Genomic DNA, 17,744 nt, shown 5'->3' on the forward strand with positions numbered 1-17,744 from the left:
TGAAGACATCAGAAGTCTTCAGATGGCTAGGAAGGTGTAACCTATAGGCATTGTCGTTAATCTTCTGTAGTATCTTGTATAGTCCAATTTTTTGATCCTTTACCTTATTATATTCTCCAACAGGGAAATGATCATGAGTCAATACAACCCAGACAAAATCTCCAATATCAAAAAGTATCTATCGACAATGATGATTGACCCGAGCCTTATACTTGGTATTGCTTTTCATAATTGTCAGTTTCACCTGCTCATGAATACCTTGAAGATGCTCTATAATCTCATCTTATTTAAGACTAATTCGCCCTACACATGGAACAGGGGCTAAGTGTAGAACTCATGATGGATTTCAACCATAAACAATCTCAAAAGGACTCAATCTCATGGTACTATTTTTTGATTTGTTGTAGGCAAACTCTGCTTGAGGTAACGCCAAGTCCCACTACTTTGGTTTAGTTCCTATAAGGCATCTTATAAGATTGTCTAGACTCCGATTCGTCACCTCGGTTTGCCCATCTATCTAAGGATGATAAGCACTGCTAAAGTTTAACTGTGTTCCCAATTTCCCCTATAAGCTCTTCCAGAAGTGACTAATGAATTTGGTATCTCGATCTGAAGTCATAGACCAAGGAATGTCATGTAATCGCACGATCTCCTTGAAGTAAAGATAGGCAATCCGAGCAGCATCCATAGTCTTCCTACAAGCTACGAAATACGCCATCTTTGAGAATCTATCAACGACAACAAGAACTGAGTCTGAGTTCACTGGGTGCAGGGTAATTCTAATATGAAATCCATGTTGACATCAAGCCAATGAGCTTCAGAAATGGGTAGGGGAGTGTACAAGCCTAAATTGGTTAGAACCCTTTAGACCATCGACATACAAAACATTGATCAGTAAAGTGAACCACATCGTTGGTCAACTTGAGCCAATAGAAATTGATAGGGATAGAGGCCAATATCTTATCACATCTAAAGTTCCTCTCATTATGAAGCTCGTTCATAATCTATTGCCTTAGAGAGAAATTTGGAATGCACAACTTGTTGGTCCCTTATGGTCAGCAAGAGAGGGATGAATTGCCCTGCACAATGAAAACAAAGCACCTTTCTCAAAACTTAAAGCTTGATTAAAATAAACACTTGTACAAAAAATTAAGAAGCTAATTAACAAAAAGAAAGAGACACAGAGATTTACTTGATTTGCAATCAGGGGATTTCTAATCCAAGACGTTAAAAGCTCACTATAAATCTCCTTTAGATGGAAAAGCCTCTTACATCAATAAAAGTACTCAATTACAAAACTAAACAGAAGAAGAATCATTTACAAGTGTTCTGTCTAGCTATTGGGATCGGTGTTATATTTATAGTCCTGATCCGAGCACCTGGAAGGGGTTTCGGGCGTGGATAAAATTTTATCAGCGTCATAACAGATCGCAACTACTGGTGACTCGATAAAGTTTCTAGTCCGGGCGCTTGGATTAGGTTCGGGCACCCAAACCGGGCTGAACTAGCCCTCGACTCGGGTGCCCTAGCTACCCTCGGTGATTCGGGCGCCCAGAGTCTGGGTGCCCGAAATAACTCTGGGCATCCAGACAAGAGTCAACTTAGAGTTGACTTCCTGTCCGGGTCTTCCGCTTCAGTTCCGCTTGCTTAGGTGATTTTGGTTATTCGGAATAGGGCTCATCCGAACCCATTTTTCGACATTCTCGAGCAACCTTCCGCTCCAATTTCTTGTCCCTTAAAAACATCACACTCTTCCCTCTCATCCGCCAACGTACTCTTCTGTAGTGCCTCGTCTCTCGGACGCATCGAGCCTGTCGACTCTCTCCCATGTCGTCCTTCTCGTTACCTGTGTCTTTCACTCGACCGCATGTACTCCTAAGTTCCTACATACTTAAACACAAGGCATCAAAAAGACAACAAGGCCTAACATGACTTAGTTGACCACATCAAAACTACCATGGGATATTTACAATCTCTCCATTTTTAATGTGAGCAACTCAAGTTAAGTTAAGGCAAACAAAGAAGAAATAATAGAAAAATAACAAGTAAAATTTTTGCAATTAAAAAAATATGCAAAAATCAAGATTGTTACCCTCCCTCTATACTTAACTTCTACTTCTCCCCCTTTGATCACATTAAAAATAGGGGTATGCCATGAAAGTAAATTAAAATAAATTTAAAATAAAGTCTAAGGGATAAAAATACAGCGACTAGTATTCAAAAAAAAAAATCAACAAGTTTAAATTTCAAAAATCTGGATTTTTACTATTTAAAATTATTTTTTTAAAAAAAATAATTTTAGAATTATTCAAAAATTTTAAAATTTTTTACATTAGTTAAGTAGGAATATCCAAAACTAGAAAAAAAATTTCCAAAAAAAAGGTGAAATTAATTTATGCAGTAATAATTTCTTTTCTACAACAAGATGAAATTGCTTGAAAAAATGTTACAAATAATTTCTTAGTTCAAAAAATCTTGAAATATTTTCTAAAAATATAACGAAGCAAGTGTTTTTACATAAAAAAAATAGATTTTTAATAATTTTTAATATTAAAAATTTATATTTAGATAAAAAATTCATAAAAAATTCACCAACAGTAATAAAAAATTTAGAAAAATTTTATTAGATAAAGAAAATAATAAGGTTTCACAAAAAAAAAATAAAGTTCATAAAGATAACCCTAAGAAATTTTTTAAAATTGAAAAATATAAATATAATGAACAAAAAATTTTAAAAAATTTTCTATAAAAAATTATCTTTCTTAGAAAAATCAATATCTACTTAATTTCAAAAAGAATTTATACGAAAAATGTTAGACAATTTTTAAATGTTAAGCAAAAAAATAATAAAATAAAATTAAAAATTGAGCATGCATAATGAATTTTAATTTAAACATGATTTATGGAATCCATTATAGGTTCCTTCCAACCAGATTAATCAAAAACTTTTTAGGAATAGATTGTCTTTCTACTTTTATAATTTGACGCTTATGATATCTAAAATACCAGTTAAGCCCGATGATATTCAGAATTTCTTTCTGGAGCATGTGAAAGATTCAAGCATAAATTATCTTTTTCTAACATTTCAATTTTATATTTTCATCTATTAATTTCTCAATTTCTTCTTTTAGGCGTGCATATTCTTTCTTTGATTTGACATACTTGAATCTGGTTTTACACAAAGATCTACTTATCATTTTAATGCAATCGACAGTTGATTTGGAGGAAGTTTACATACTTGACTTACCGTATCATTTTCGTCGGTAGATGCTCCCCCTTCATCGCTGCTTTCTTTTGAAGATTCTCCCCCTTCATCGATGCTCATCTCGGACGAGCTTTCTTTGTCTTCAGGTAGATATTTGGCTATAAAAGTTGTTCCGCACTACAACAAAAATAACTTTTCGCAGCATGTTATTAACAGCGCACATTAAAAGCACGCCGTTAATAGTATTATTAACGACATGCATATTAATATGCACTGTTAATAATATACACTTGAAGGAAAATAAAATTTGCATTTAGGTTTTAACGGCGTACATTAAAAGTAAGCTGTTAATATTCTTATTTACGACATGCATATTAACATGCGCTGTGCATGATTAATAACAACAACAGCGTGCCAAAATCGGTATGCTGCTAATGCATCACCTTTACTATCAATGGCATATAGTAGGCTGCGAATAAAACTACACAGAAATGCAAACTTTTTTTCCATCTTATTTCCCCCTATTTCTCTCCTTATCTAGGTTTTTCCCCTCTTTCTCATCCCCGACTCTGCTCTCTTCTCTCTGCTCTCCCCTCCCTGCTCCCTGCCGACTCTTTTCTTGCTCCCTTCTCTTCTGCTCCCTGCCGACTCCTCTTCTGCTCCTCGACGACTCCTTCCCTATAACTCCTCGTTTTGCGGCTCTTCTCCTAGGTGACTCTTCTCCCCGCTGACTGCTCCTTCTGTGGCCCTTTTCGCCGTCGACTCTTCTCTATGCCGACCCTTCTCCTCTGACTCTTTTCCCCGTCGACTCCTCTCCCACGATTGCTCCACTAATCGTGTTCTCGTGATTGCTCCCGCACCATTTGCTGTCGCAGCAATGTACGTCGTCGCTACAGCCGTCCTCATCATCTTCTGCAATAACATGGTCTGACATTCTTGTCTCGTTTCTTTGCATATGATCTTAAGACATACTTTTTATTATCTTTGGACAATTTTTTGTGCTTGAGTTTGTATCAGCTCTATGGTGTTGTGTCCATTACATGCATTCCCAATGATAGATCATTTTAGGAGGACCATGTGACTCCAAAAATTATTATTTTGAAAGTTAGGGCATTTTTTGTAAGAATAAGTTGTTGATGATGAAAAATGGTAAGTGGGGTTGATCATCTTTATCATCTTAACCGCTATGTTTATTGGCATTATCATGATTGAGGGCCTGCAGAATTGACTGCTAATTTGCTATATGAATATATTTTAGAGTGCATGGAAATGTAGACCAATTTATATCTTAATTGTAAATAAGGTTTTATTTCTTTGGGCGAATGGAGACAATAGTTTTTTTTTTCTTCTCTGATGATTGAACACATGGTATTAAAACATGAATTATTCAAGAAGTAACATGAATACCATGTATTACATCTAAAAAAAATAGATACATATAGCCATGGAAACCCATATGCACAAGAACTTATCTATGACTTTGAGATGTTGCTTCAAGACTGCATCCACTTTAGCTCCTTGGAAGGTTCATAGAACAACTGAAATTTCTCCAGAATTTCCACAATTAAGTTTGGTAGCAGTAGCATCTGATGGAATTGAGTGCGATACGGCATGACTGGTTAACCCAACTGTAGTTAGAACTAATGGAGAAAACTTAGTGTTAACTCTATAAATCATATCCCTTAAACAAAGCCAACCGATGAATATGACATACAGAAATATATATGGTCCATCAAGGTGATTTCCTTTAGCATCCTTATTACATTGTTATATACTAGTTAATTTTGCTAGTTCTCACTTCATTTAGAGATAACAAGTTAACAATAATTAGTCTAATACTAATTGCATGCTAGTATGTTATTTATATGCGAATTGTTCTGACTTACGGATGAATCGATCATATTGATTGTGTATTTGCTGAAACTTATATGTATTATTGCATGTTACTTTTCCAATACCTAATTTTGTTGGATTGCATTAACTCTATCATAAATGGCTATTGCTGATAGAAGTGTTGCATGAAGATCTAGATTGTATTCAATGGATTGTGTTGATGTGTGATTATTATTATAAGCAAATTTACTCTGGTGATGTTCTGACACTCCATATAATTTTTAAGACATCCAAAGTTTGATCAAATTAGATGATTTGGTTGTAGATATGTTGGATCTTATAATTCATAAATAGATGCTGAATCCTTAGTAGTACCTATATTTGAATTTGTGATTTTATGCTGAAATGTTGTTTTGTCATTTGATTTAATTTTGAAGCCATTTTTAGTTTAATCAAATCAGATGATGTGGTTGGGGATATTTTTATGAGTTAAAAAATAGATGCCAAATCCTGAGGTGGCATTTATGATTATGTCAATGTTATTCAGCATTGTTTGATACTAATACTCTTTGATGGCGGTGTTTCTCCCGTAGGTGGAATAAGGATTCTCCATGGGAGTCTTTCACCCTAACTACTGATTTTGACTAGAAAAAAAAATGCAGAACCTGTAATGCAACTGGACACTGAGGCAACAGATGGATCCTACAGTGAGTTCAAAGATACGGACTTAGTTTGGCATCATCAATATGCTGATCCAGATTTTATCTCTTGTCAGACTAAAGAACTCCTGGATCACCTAGAAAATGTGCTTGCTAATGAGCCTATGGTTGTGAAAAGATGCCAACATATAGTTGAAGTGAAGGCCCAGGTATGTGGCTAAATTATGTTCATTGTTTTACCAACTTTGTTAGAGATTTTTTCTTCTCATATGAAGAAATAACCACTCTCAATGTCACATTCCTAGTAACTCCATAATCAAGTAAAGGAGCATGTTTAAGATTGATTCCAATGTCACATTCCTAGTAACTCCGTAATCAAGTAAAGGTGCATGTTTAAGATTGATTTGACTATATTATGTGTCGCACAAGCATACATCTAACACAGGTCATTTCCATATAAAAGATGCATATTAGTGAATTTACAAGGGACCATGCTTTGAATTATCTATTATGAGATCAAAATAATTAGATGTCAGATTCTAAACTCTAATTTTTTTCTCATGCTATGTTGTTTAAGTTGAATACACATATCTAAGTATATCATAATGTGGGGATTATTTGCAGGGGATAAGCAAAGGTGTAGTTGCCGGAAATCTTTTGTAGACCATGTCAAGCATTGGAAAGCGTACAGATTTTATAATGTGCATAAGTGATGATCAGTCTGATGAAGATATGTTCGAGAGCATTGTTAGTTCTATGATTGATACATATTCTACTAATTTATGTGGATTAAAAGTTTAATCATTGTTATATATGTATTAGTTAGTTTGTTAGAGATTTTGTATCTTATTTTGGATTTCAGACCTTTTGATTTGGTATAATAATAAGTAATAACTTTTATTAATTTTGTGTGTGTGGATTAGATTTAAATTTGCACTAAATTTGTTGTAAAAATTTGATTTATCATTTTCGTCAATGAAATTATTGTTTTAATATTGATAAGAACATCAATAGCGTACGTTTGCATGTTGTGGATTAGAATATTAACAGTATACATTTGCATGCTGTGGAAAATACATTCCGCAGTGTGCGTTGCATGCTGCGGAATGTGTTTTCCGTGGCGTGCGTTGCATGCTGCGGAATGTGTTTTCCGCGGCGTGCGTTGCATGCTGCGGAATGTGTTTTTTTGCAGCGTGCGTTGCACGCTGTCAATAAGCTAGGATTTTTAACAGCTTTCAATTGTGCAGCATGCAATGTATGCTGCGGAAAGCGAATTTGCGCGCTGCGAAAAGTTATTTTTGTTGTAGTGCGATAATTTTCTCAATCTCAGATTCTTCTGACAATGACTCGGTGCCCATCGAAGAGTTGGATTTAGCTTCTTCCGGTTCTTCATAGAGCTTCAAAAACTTTTACCAAAGTTCTTTTGCACTCTTGTAGTTGTTGATTCTGTTAAGATCATGAGCAGGCAGAATGCTCGGAAGGTGGAACTCAGCTTTACCATTTACCATAAAATCGTTGCATTACTTCTCAGTCCATCGATGCTCCTCTAGTTCTTTTCCTTCTTCGCTTTTCGGCATCTCCAAACCGCGAACTCTCCTCAAACACTGGTGGGTAGATGCTAGATGTGGTCATTTCTTATGCTTCAGTTTGTAGTTAGTCCTTCTGAAGCGTCCTCGCTTTGATACCACTTGTTGGTCCCTTGTGGTCGGCAAGGGGGGGGGTGAATTACCCTACACAACGAAAATAAAGCACCTTTCTTGAAACTTATAGTTTGATTAAAATAAACACTTGTACAAAATAATTAAGAAGCTAATTACTAAAAAGAAAGAGACACAAATATTTACTTGATTTGCAAATAGGGAATTGCTAATCCAAGATGTTGAAAGTTACTATAAATCTCCTTCAGGTGGAGAAGCCTCTTGCAGCAGTTAAAGCACTCAATTACAAAACTAGACAGAAGAAGAATCATTTACAAGTGTTCTGTCTAGATACTAGGATCAGAGCTATATTTAGAGCCCTGATCCGGGCGTTTGGAAGGGTTCTGGGCGCTTGGGCATGGATAAAACTTTATCCACATCGCAACAGATCGCAACAGTTGGTGACTTGATAAAGTTTTTAGTTCAGGCGCCTGGACTAGGCTGAATTAGCCCTTGACTAGGGCACGCACCCGAGGCGTCCTGGCTGCCCCGGGTGATCCAACCGCTAGGACCAGAGTCAACTTAGAGTTGACTTCTTGTCTAGGTCTTCTGCTCTGGCTTCGCTTGGTTGGGTGATCTCGACCATCCGGAATAGAGCTCACCCAAATCCATTTTCTAGCCTTCTCAAGAAACCTTCTGCACCAGCTTCTCATCCCTCAAAAATATTGTGTGCTTCCTTCTTATCCACCAGCATACTCTTCCACGACACCTCATCCCTAGGATGCATCGAGCCCATCAGCTCTCTCTAGTGTCACCCTTCTCGCTAGCTGCATCTTTTACTCGACCGCCTGTGCTCCTAACATGATTTGGTTATCCACATCAAAACTACCACGAGGTACTTACACAACCATAACTCATGAAATAGATAACCATTATGCATAATAAAATTATATTAGTAACCATCATGTACCTCCTAGAATATCCTTTTGAATGATGGGTCAGCTACATACATATCTGGAAAAACCTTAAAGCCCATAATGCTAGTACTCATGGTGGTGAGTAATGAAGAATGCGTCACAGGGCATCTGCGACATGGTTCAGACTTCCAACTTAGTGCCTTAGTGTAAAGGTGAACTCTTGCAAGTAAGCCACCCACTACATGCCGCCTACTCATCTTGTGTTGACCATTGATATACTTTAATGCTTAATAATCAGTGAATAGAATGGATTCCTTCTGTACTAGGTAGTGTCACTAATGCCTCAAGGACTGCACAATGGTATAAACCTCCAAGTCATAGGTAGAATGATTTTTCTTGGACCCAGAGAGCTTCTCGCTGAAAAAAGCAACTGGCCACCCTGATTGACTCAGAATACCCCTCGATACCTATGTCGGATATATCACAGCTGACCTCGAATAATCTATCAAAATCAGGAAGGCCCAGAACTAGTGCTTCGGTCATGTTTTGTTTGACATGTTGAAAGCTAGTCTCTGCTTCTTCAGACCACTCGAAATCCCTTCCCTTGAGACACTCAGTGATAGGAGCAATCAGAGTACTAAAATTTCTAATGAACTTGTGGTAGAAAGAAGCTAAACCATGGATGCTTCTAACATCGTGCAAGGTCCTCGGTTGAGGCCACTCCAAGCGTGTATCTATCTTTATTTGATCTGTATGTACACCATCAGTAGACACAATAAAGCTGAGGGAAGTTACTGATGTAGTAAATAAAGAGCACTTCTTGTTTACAAATAAGCACTCCGTTTTTAGCTTTTCGAAGATAGCACAGAGATGATCAAAGTGTGATGCCCATGTCGGACTGTAAATGAGGATGTCGTCAAAGTATACCACCACAAAACTTTCCTATAAAGGGCCACAAGATTTGATGCATAAACCTCATGAAGGTACTGGACGCATTAGACAGTCTAAAAGGCATGACTATTCATTCATATAGCCCATGCTACATCTTGAATGTCGTATTCCATTCATCACCAGGCCTTATTCTAATATGGAAATATCTGGTTTTAATGTCAATTTTTTAGAATACCTTAGTGTTAGTCCAGTTAGGGTCAGCAAGAGAGGGTTGAGTTTATCTATCAAAAAGTAAAACAAAACACCTTTCTTGACTGTTCAACTAAGATTAGCAGCAATAGTATAATTAAAATAAACAACAAGAAAATGAAGGAAGAGCCGTAGGGTTTACTTGGTTACAACCTAAGTGGTTGTTAATCCAAGGACAATGAAAGCTCTAAAAATCTCCTTCGGTGAAGGCGGGTGATACGGGTTATGATACTGGTTATGAAGGCGGATGATTGGCTTGGTGAGTGAAGGAGGGGACAACGTCAGGAAAAGTAGAAAAGATATATTAGTAACTGACCAAAGGCCGAGCGAGCGCTTATGCGCTTATATACGTTCGGCCAGGCAAAACCCGGCTGAGTGTAACAGGCAATTCGAGAACGAGAGTGTTTATATATGCCCGGTAGGTTAAGATCGAACGAGCATGTAGGAACAACCGAGTATAAAGGACCGACCGAGTGTAAAAGCAGTTAGCTTTATGCGGTCTCGGATATATGATTGGTCGAATGAAAGACGACCGAACAAGAGTTTTTGTATACGCCCGGTAAGTTAAGACCGGATGAGCATGTATGACTGGTCAAGTATAAAAGATCGGCTGAGCGTAAAGGAATCTAGCCTTATGCGGTCTCGGATATATGATTGGCTGAACGAAGGATAACCGAACAAGAGTGTTCATATACGCCCGGTAAGTTAAGACCGGACGAGCATGTATGATCGGCCGAATATAAAGGATCGACCGAGTGTAAAGGCATCTAGCCTTATGCAGTCTCGGATATATGATTGGCCGAACGAAGGATAATCGAACAAGAGTGTTAGTATACGCCTGGTAAGTTAAGACCAGACGAGCATATATGACCGGCTGGGTATAAAGGATCGACCGAGTGTAAAGGCATTTAGACTTATTAGATCTCTTAAACATAATTAGATGAGTAACAGAAGATATTCTTACTACCTAAAGGATAAGCTTAAGTGATTAATCAAACATATGTGATATATGAATAATATGATACAATTATATGACAACTTGTTTAAATGTGGCGGGAAATAGTTTCTGGAAGTTTCTGCAGGTTTGTTAAACGACAAAGAAGGTACATCTGGGGTACAAAAAAGATTTATTAAAATTATTATTGCAAGTAATGCTTACATCATCTCCTAACAAACTCTAATAAACTGGGGTCCACCTCATGACCGCAGAGGTTAGATGAGGTGGTATAAAAAGGGAAATCCTCTCCGTTGGCTAGGTACGTGCAACATCACCATTGAAACCTTAGTTCTACTTTAGTTTACTGTTCTTCTTCTTCCTAGGGGCAAGATAACTGACTTGAGCGTCGGAGGGTCTAGCCAGGGATTCCCACCCCGGTCTTAGGTCACTAATACTTTGTTGGTTGGTCTCATAGTGCGCAGGGGAGGAGATCACTCATCAGAGCCTTGATCCACTGTTTTCTTCATCAGAGGGCATTCTTCATCGGAGTTCTTCCAGATCTGCTTTGGTTTTTTCAGATTTATCGTTGTATTCATCTTCATCGGAGTCTTCGTCCAGATTCCCCAGTGCTTCATCTCGCAGCTTTCAGACAGGATCAGCGAAGAAGCCTCTTACACTCATTAATTGCTCAGACTATTGCTAGGAAAAGAATACAGGTAGGGCTGTAAACGAACCGAGCCGAGCTTTGGGGTGTTCAAGCTTGTTTGATAAGATAATCGAGCCGAGCCAAGCCGAGCTTAAAATGAACCAAGCTTTTGAAATGAGTGCTCAAGCTTGGCTTGGTTTATTTTTTTATGAGCTTGAGCTTGTTTGAAGCTTGGCTTGAGTTTAGTTCATTTAGATGTTATCAAGCTCTCAATTCAAGCTTGGCTTGAGCTTGGTTCGAGCTTGGCTTGAGCTTGGTTTGAGCTTGGTTCGTTTAGATGTTATCAAGCTCTTAATTCAAGCTTGTTTGATTGTTTGAAACTTTTAATTGTTTGATTGGTTATTAAGATTGATAATTTAAATTTATTTATTTTATTTTATTATTTATTTAGCATATTGAAAAGAATTTTATTAATAAATATGGTTCATGAACATTGTTCACGAATGTTGTTCATAAACATTGTTCACGAACGTTGTTCACGAACGTTGTTCACGAACGTTAACGAGCTGAACACATATGTGTTCAAGCTTGTTTGTTTAGCTTAACGAGTTGTTCAAGCTTGTTTGTTTAATTAATCTTATGTATATTGAACGAACATAAACAAGCTCTTATCAAGCTGAACACAAAGCTTGTTCACGAACGCTTGGTTCATTTATAGCCCTAAATACAGGAGTTGTTGTATATTTCCTAGGTTCAGGGGTCATTTTATAGCCCCTGAAAAATCTTATCCATGGCTTGAAAGTGCCTTCCATAGGGTTGGAAGGCGCCTCCAGCTAGGCGCCAAAGGATAAAGCTTTATCCTTTGGCAATGACTAAAATTAACCTGGTCGAAGGCTCCTTCCATAGGGTTGGAAGGTGCCTTCTACTATTCATCAAAGGTGCCTTCCAGCCATGGAAGGTGCCTTCCACAATGAAGGTACGGGGGCGCCTTCAATTCACTTTGAAGGCTCCTCTAGCAGCAATTCTAGTCTCCTTTTGCTCTTTTTCTACTTCGATCGCCTGGGTGATCGCGACCATTCGAAATAGGGCTCACCCGGACCCATTTTTCGGCCTTCTCCTCGAGCAGGCTTCCGCTTTGGCTTCTCGTCCCTCAGAACATTACACATGTCCTTCTCGACCACCGGTGTACTCTTCCACAACACCTTGTCTCTCGGATGCACCGAGCCTGTCAACTCCCTTCCCATGTCATCCTTCTCGCTAGTTGTGTCTTCTGCTTTACTTCTTGTGTTCCTAATTTCTTGCACACTTAGGCATAAGGGTCAAACATAATAGGACCTAACTTAACTTGGTTGATCACATCAAAACTACAACGGGGTTCCAATAATCTTCCTCATTTTGATGTACATCAATTCAAGTTCAAGTTAGGGTAAAACAATACAATAAAAGTATTGTAAAGAAATTGCAATAATAACATTAAGTATAATGTTGCAAAATTTAAAAGTTTGCAAAATAAAAAAAAAATTAAAATCTCCTAAAAAATATCCTCCTAAACTTGTACCTATGTACCTATTTCTCCTCCTTTGATCACATAAAAAAAATAGAAAAATAACATAAAAAAGTTAGAAAGTTTTGAAGTTAATTTTGAGGGGTACTTAATAAAATAATAAACAGAATGGTTAAAATTTTTTATAAAGTTGTACTTTTTTAAAAAATAAAGAAAAAACAATATTCAATTTAACTCTTTTATAAATAAAAGAATTTTAGTCTAGGTATGATCTTGGAACCCAATATAAGTTCCTATCTATTGGATTAATTAGAAATTTTAGAGGTACATAATTTTTAGAAATATTCCTAATTTGTCTCTGGTGATGTCTAATATACCAGTTCAAATTATTATATCTCCTAATATTTTAAATTTTTAAGCATGCGCGATTTTTTAAGTATTCTATTTCTGTTTTCAGTTTATCATTTTCTATTTTTAAATTATCAAACAAATCTAATGGGCATACTTTTGCTAATTATCTTTTCAAATCATTATTTTCTTTTTCTAGTTTAACTAAATCCTTAGAAAGAACTTTAATGAACTAAAAAGATTGTTCGGGTGAAAGAACGTGTACCCCACTTACCTTAAGTTTTGATGCTCCTCCTTTATTGCATCTTTCCTCTGATGATCCTCCCCCTTTGTCGATGCTCATTTTTGAGCTGGTTTCGTCTTCCTTTTGATGGTCTACTATTAGGACTAGTCCGGCATAGGCTTTGATTTCAGAGTCAGAGGACGACGATTCATTCCATGTGGATTTTAGATTATGTTTGGGATGAGCTGGCTTCTTATTCTTTTCCTTGTCTTTGTTCTTTAATTTTGGGCGGTCATCCTTGATGCGCCCTTCTTCATTGTAGTTTTAACATCGGACCGTCCTTTTGTTTCGATAATGCTTTCTCGTCTGTGATTTAAATTTATTAGATTTAATAAATTTATTAAATTTTCTTACTAGTAGCATCGCTTCATCTTCGTCGATCAACTCTTCGAAGTCAGAACCTTCCTTCTTGGCTCTCAAGGCAAGATTGTTGTTCGACTTTTCGATTTCTTTATAATATGCACATCGAGTTTTGTGAAGTTCAAAAGTGGAAAATAAATTCTCTAGTGTACTTACCTCGAAATCCTTAGAGATGTAGTATGCATCTACTAAGAATGACCATTATGGAGTTCTTAGGAAGGCATTGAGCACATACCAGATTGAATCTCGGTTTGTTACTGATTCTCCAAGATTGTTGAGCTGAGTGATGAGTTCTAGGATTCGTGCTTGAAATTGCGCTACCTTTTCTCCATTGTTCATCCGTAGTTTTGTTAGCTAGGTTCGGAGGATGTCTCACCTTACTAACTTTGCTTTCGAAGTGCCTTCATAGAGTTCTAAGAACTTCTCCCAGAGCTGGATTCGATTAACTTCCTGGGGTGGAAGGACGCTAAGCAGATGAAATTCTGCTTTACCATTCGCCACGAAATCAGCTTGCTCATTCGTCCACTGGTACTCTTCTTTGTCTTTCAGAACTACAAAACTATATTTCATAATTAACATAATCTCAAAATCTATTTTAAAGAATATCTCCATCTGGAATTTCTATTGCGTGAAGTCTCCCTCGAATTTTGGTGGGTGGATGCTTGCACCCGCCATCGCCTCATTGCTTCAGTCGGCGGTTAGTCCTTATGAGGCGGTCTGACTCTGATACCACTTGTTAGACCAATTAGGGCCAGCAAGAGGAGGTTAAGTTTATCTATCAAAAAGTAAAACAAAACACCTTTCTAAATCGTTCAACTCAGATTAACAGCAATATTATAATTAAAATAAACAACAAGAAAATGAGGGAAGAGGCGTAGGGTTTACTTGGTAACAACCTAGGTGGTTGTTAATCCAAGGACAATGAAAGCTCTAAAAATCTCCTTCGGTGAAGACGGAGAAGTCTCTTACACTCATTAATTGCTCAGACTATTGCTAGGAAAAGAATACAGGAGTTATTGTCTATTTCCTAGGTCTAGGGTGTTAGAGTGTATACTGAAAGCCTAAGCTTTTGTAAACATTTATTTTAAATAAAGAATCACATTTGGTCAAATTGTCTACATTTAGTTGTAGTTGTTCAATTAATTTATATTGTAGATAACATAGTATGTGGTGCCACATACAGAAGATGATGTTATCAGTACCTTATAAATTATAAACAGTAACTCACGACCAAAATTGAAAGGAACAAACCATTGGAAGGTCATAGTGTAATTAGGAATTAGTTTATCTTGACTATATAATTACACTAGTACACTTAGAGTGTATTGAGTAGGATCATTAGAGGTCGTTTCTTTTATACTGACTTTATAGAGGAACAAAGACCTCAGTTATTATGGAAGTGTGTGCTTTTAATCCTAATATAATAACAAGCACATATATTTGATATTTATTTCTTTAATTTATCAATGGGTGAGATTTAGATCGATAAATCAATAAGCCTGATAAGTTGGGAAATGATATCACTTATAGTGTGTGTTGTTGATTATAGAAGGAAACTGTGTCTTAGAAATCTAGGTTGATAATGTCCCCAAGATGAGCTCATTAGGATTGTCATGTTAAACCCTGCAGGTGGACTCAGTCCGACATGATGATAAGGTTGAGTGGTACTATTCTTGGATTAAGATATTAATTAAATGAGTTGTCAGTAACTCACTTAATTAGTGGGCATTCGACATCTTAAACACAGGGCGACTAACACACTCATAATAAGGAGCCCAAAAATATAATTTGGGATTGGTGTGGTAGTTCAATAATAGTTCTCTAGTGGAATGAATTATTATTGATAAAATTAAGTTGTGTGTTCGGGGCGAACACTGGATGCTTAATTTTATCGGAAAACCAAAACCAATTCCTCCTCTCGGTCCCTATCGTAGTCTCTTATTTATAGAGTACTATACCCACCTATACCCACCTTCGTACCCATGATGTAGGGGCCGGCCAAGCTAACTTGTGGTTCAAGCTAGGGCCGACCAAGCCTTGGTTCATGGGTGGCCGACCCTAGCTTGAACCCAAACTTAGGTGGCCGGCCCCCATTAAATTTAAAAGAATTTTAATTTTAAAATTTTCTTATGTGAAAGATATAATTTATTGGAGAGATTAAAAATTAAAATATCTCTTTTAAAAGGATCTACAAAAGATTAAAGAAAGAGATTAGATCTCTTTCCTTATTTGTAGATTCGAAAGATATTTTATTTTTCTTCTTTATAAATTATTCACATGTAGAAAAATTAAAATTATAGAAATTTCTTTTTATCAACCATGAAGGAATTTTAAAGGGAAATTTTATTTTTTAAAATTTTTGAAGACAAATAAGGAATTTTAATTGTTGATTGAAATTGCCTTGTTTGCTCTTATTGAGGTGGTCGGCCATGATATAATTGATTAGGAAATTTTATTTAATTTTTCTTAATTAATTGTTGTCAAGGAAAGTTATGGAAATTTTATTGTAATTAAATTTTCTTATTTTCCAAAGCTAAGGAATATAAAAGAGGGGGTTGGGGTGCCTTCATGAGACACAACCTCTATTATTCTCTCCCTCTTTTCCTTGGTATTGTGGCCGGCCATCCTCTCTCCCTCTCTTCCTCTTTGTGGTGGCCGAAACTCTTCCTTGCTTGGAGCTTTTGTAGTGGCCGGATACTACTTGGAGAAGAAGAAGAAGAAGGAGAGAAAGCTTGCATCCCTTGGAGCATAGTTGGTGGAAAAAGTTCTTCATCCTTGGATTTTGGTGCTTGGCCGAAACTTGAAGGAAGAAGAAGAAGGTGCTAGGTGGTCCTCATCTTGGAAGATCGTTGCCCACACAACGTCCGAGGTTAGAAGAGGAATACGGTAGAAGATCAAGAGGTCTTTCTAAAAGGTATAACAAGTATTTTTCCTTTCCGCATCATACTAGTTATTTTTGGAAATAATACCAAATACAAGAGGCATGCGATTCTAGTATTTAGAATTTGTTTTCGATGTTGTGTTCTTTTGTTTTTCTTTTCCTTGTGATTTGATTGTTCTTTTCGGTTGACCTAAAGTTATTTAAGGAAATTAAATATTAACTTTCCTTAAAAGGCTTTGTCTAGGCGGTGGTGGCTGTTCCCATATCCAAGAAGACCATGTGGCTCGCCATGCAGTCCTGGAAGCCAATTTTGGAAACTAATATTTAATGAAATTAATAACTCAGGTGATTTGGATCGAACGTGTTAAGTTCCGCAGGAGATCCGAGTCTAAACCTAAAAGAACAAATAGATTAAACTTTGGATCAAACGTGTTAAGTTCCGCAAGCGATCCAAGTTTAATTTAAAAGAACACATGGTAACTAGGAAAAGGTTCAGACCTTTGTACAAAATTTTTGTACAGTGAAACCATTAGGTTTTCCGAGTAGCAACCAACAATTGGTATCAGAGCTAGGGTTTTGCCTCTGTGTATTTGGTATTAGTTTAATTATGCACATGTCATACATAATTTAGGCAGGTTAATAGTAGGATGTGCTAACTTTGTGGATGCAGGATCCAACTATTATGACTTTTAGTTATTATGTGTGTGATTCGACCCTTGGACATGTCAAGGGCATTTATATGTGTGTGCATGATTGTATTATAAAATACAGCAGGAGCTGTATTTAGTTTTATTAGTATTTTATTTTTGATCTAGTTACATGTACATTCCTTTTATGGAATATAGGATCGATGGATGTAAATTTTTTATTTTATGTTCGATCTAGTTTACATGTACATTCCTTCGAGGAATATAGGATCGAAAAATATAAAATTCTATTTATGTCGCGAATCGAATCTTGCAAGGCGTGGAACCTTTTGAGGACCAGAGGCGTAGCGGAACAAGGAGCAAGATGGATGCGACAGCTAGACCCGGTGGCGGTGGCCAAATATGGCAGCAACTTGGGATTACAACACATGGAGGACAACCATAGATAAAAGTCATAATAGTTGAAAATTAGATTTTCTATTTATTGCTTTTATATTGTGCTGTGTGTGCATGTTAGTATACATGTTTAGTAGGCTAACATAGTTAAAATTCCTCATTTATAAATAACTAAGTGGGAGAGGGATTTTAAATAAATTCCACGGTCTCCATTACTGGTTTGTAAGTGATGCAAACAAGCTTGCGCGTTGGCTCTGAGTGCCTTCCTCCATATCGGATGAGCTTGTTTGTGGATCACTAGAACAAACATCCATTTGGGATGACTATAGGAAGTTAATTAAGAGCATGTGA

General features: G+C 36.8%; 1 long non-coding RNA gene across 1 annotated transcript; it reads left to right on the forward strand.

Moving 5' to 3' along the window:
- The first annotated feature begins 3,693 nt into the window (after positions 1-3,693).
- LOC122002035 lies at positions 3,694-6,601 on the forward strand. The gene is made up of 3 exons (XR_006117560.1): positions 3,694-4,130; positions 5,632-5,906; positions 6,322-6,601. It is a non-coding gene; the product is annotated as an uncharacterized LOC122002035 (long non-coding RNA).
- The last annotated feature ends 11,143 nt before the right edge of the window (positions 6,602-17,744 follow it).

The sequence above is a fragment of the Zingiber officinale genome, chromosome 7A (genome assembly GCF_018446385.1).
Source record: "Zingiber officinale cultivar Zhangliang chromosome 7A, Zo_v1.1, whole genome shotgun sequence".
NCBI classification, from domain to species: Eukaryota; Viridiplantae; Streptophyta; class Magnoliopsida; order Zingiberales; family Zingiberaceae; genus Zingiber; species Zingiber officinale.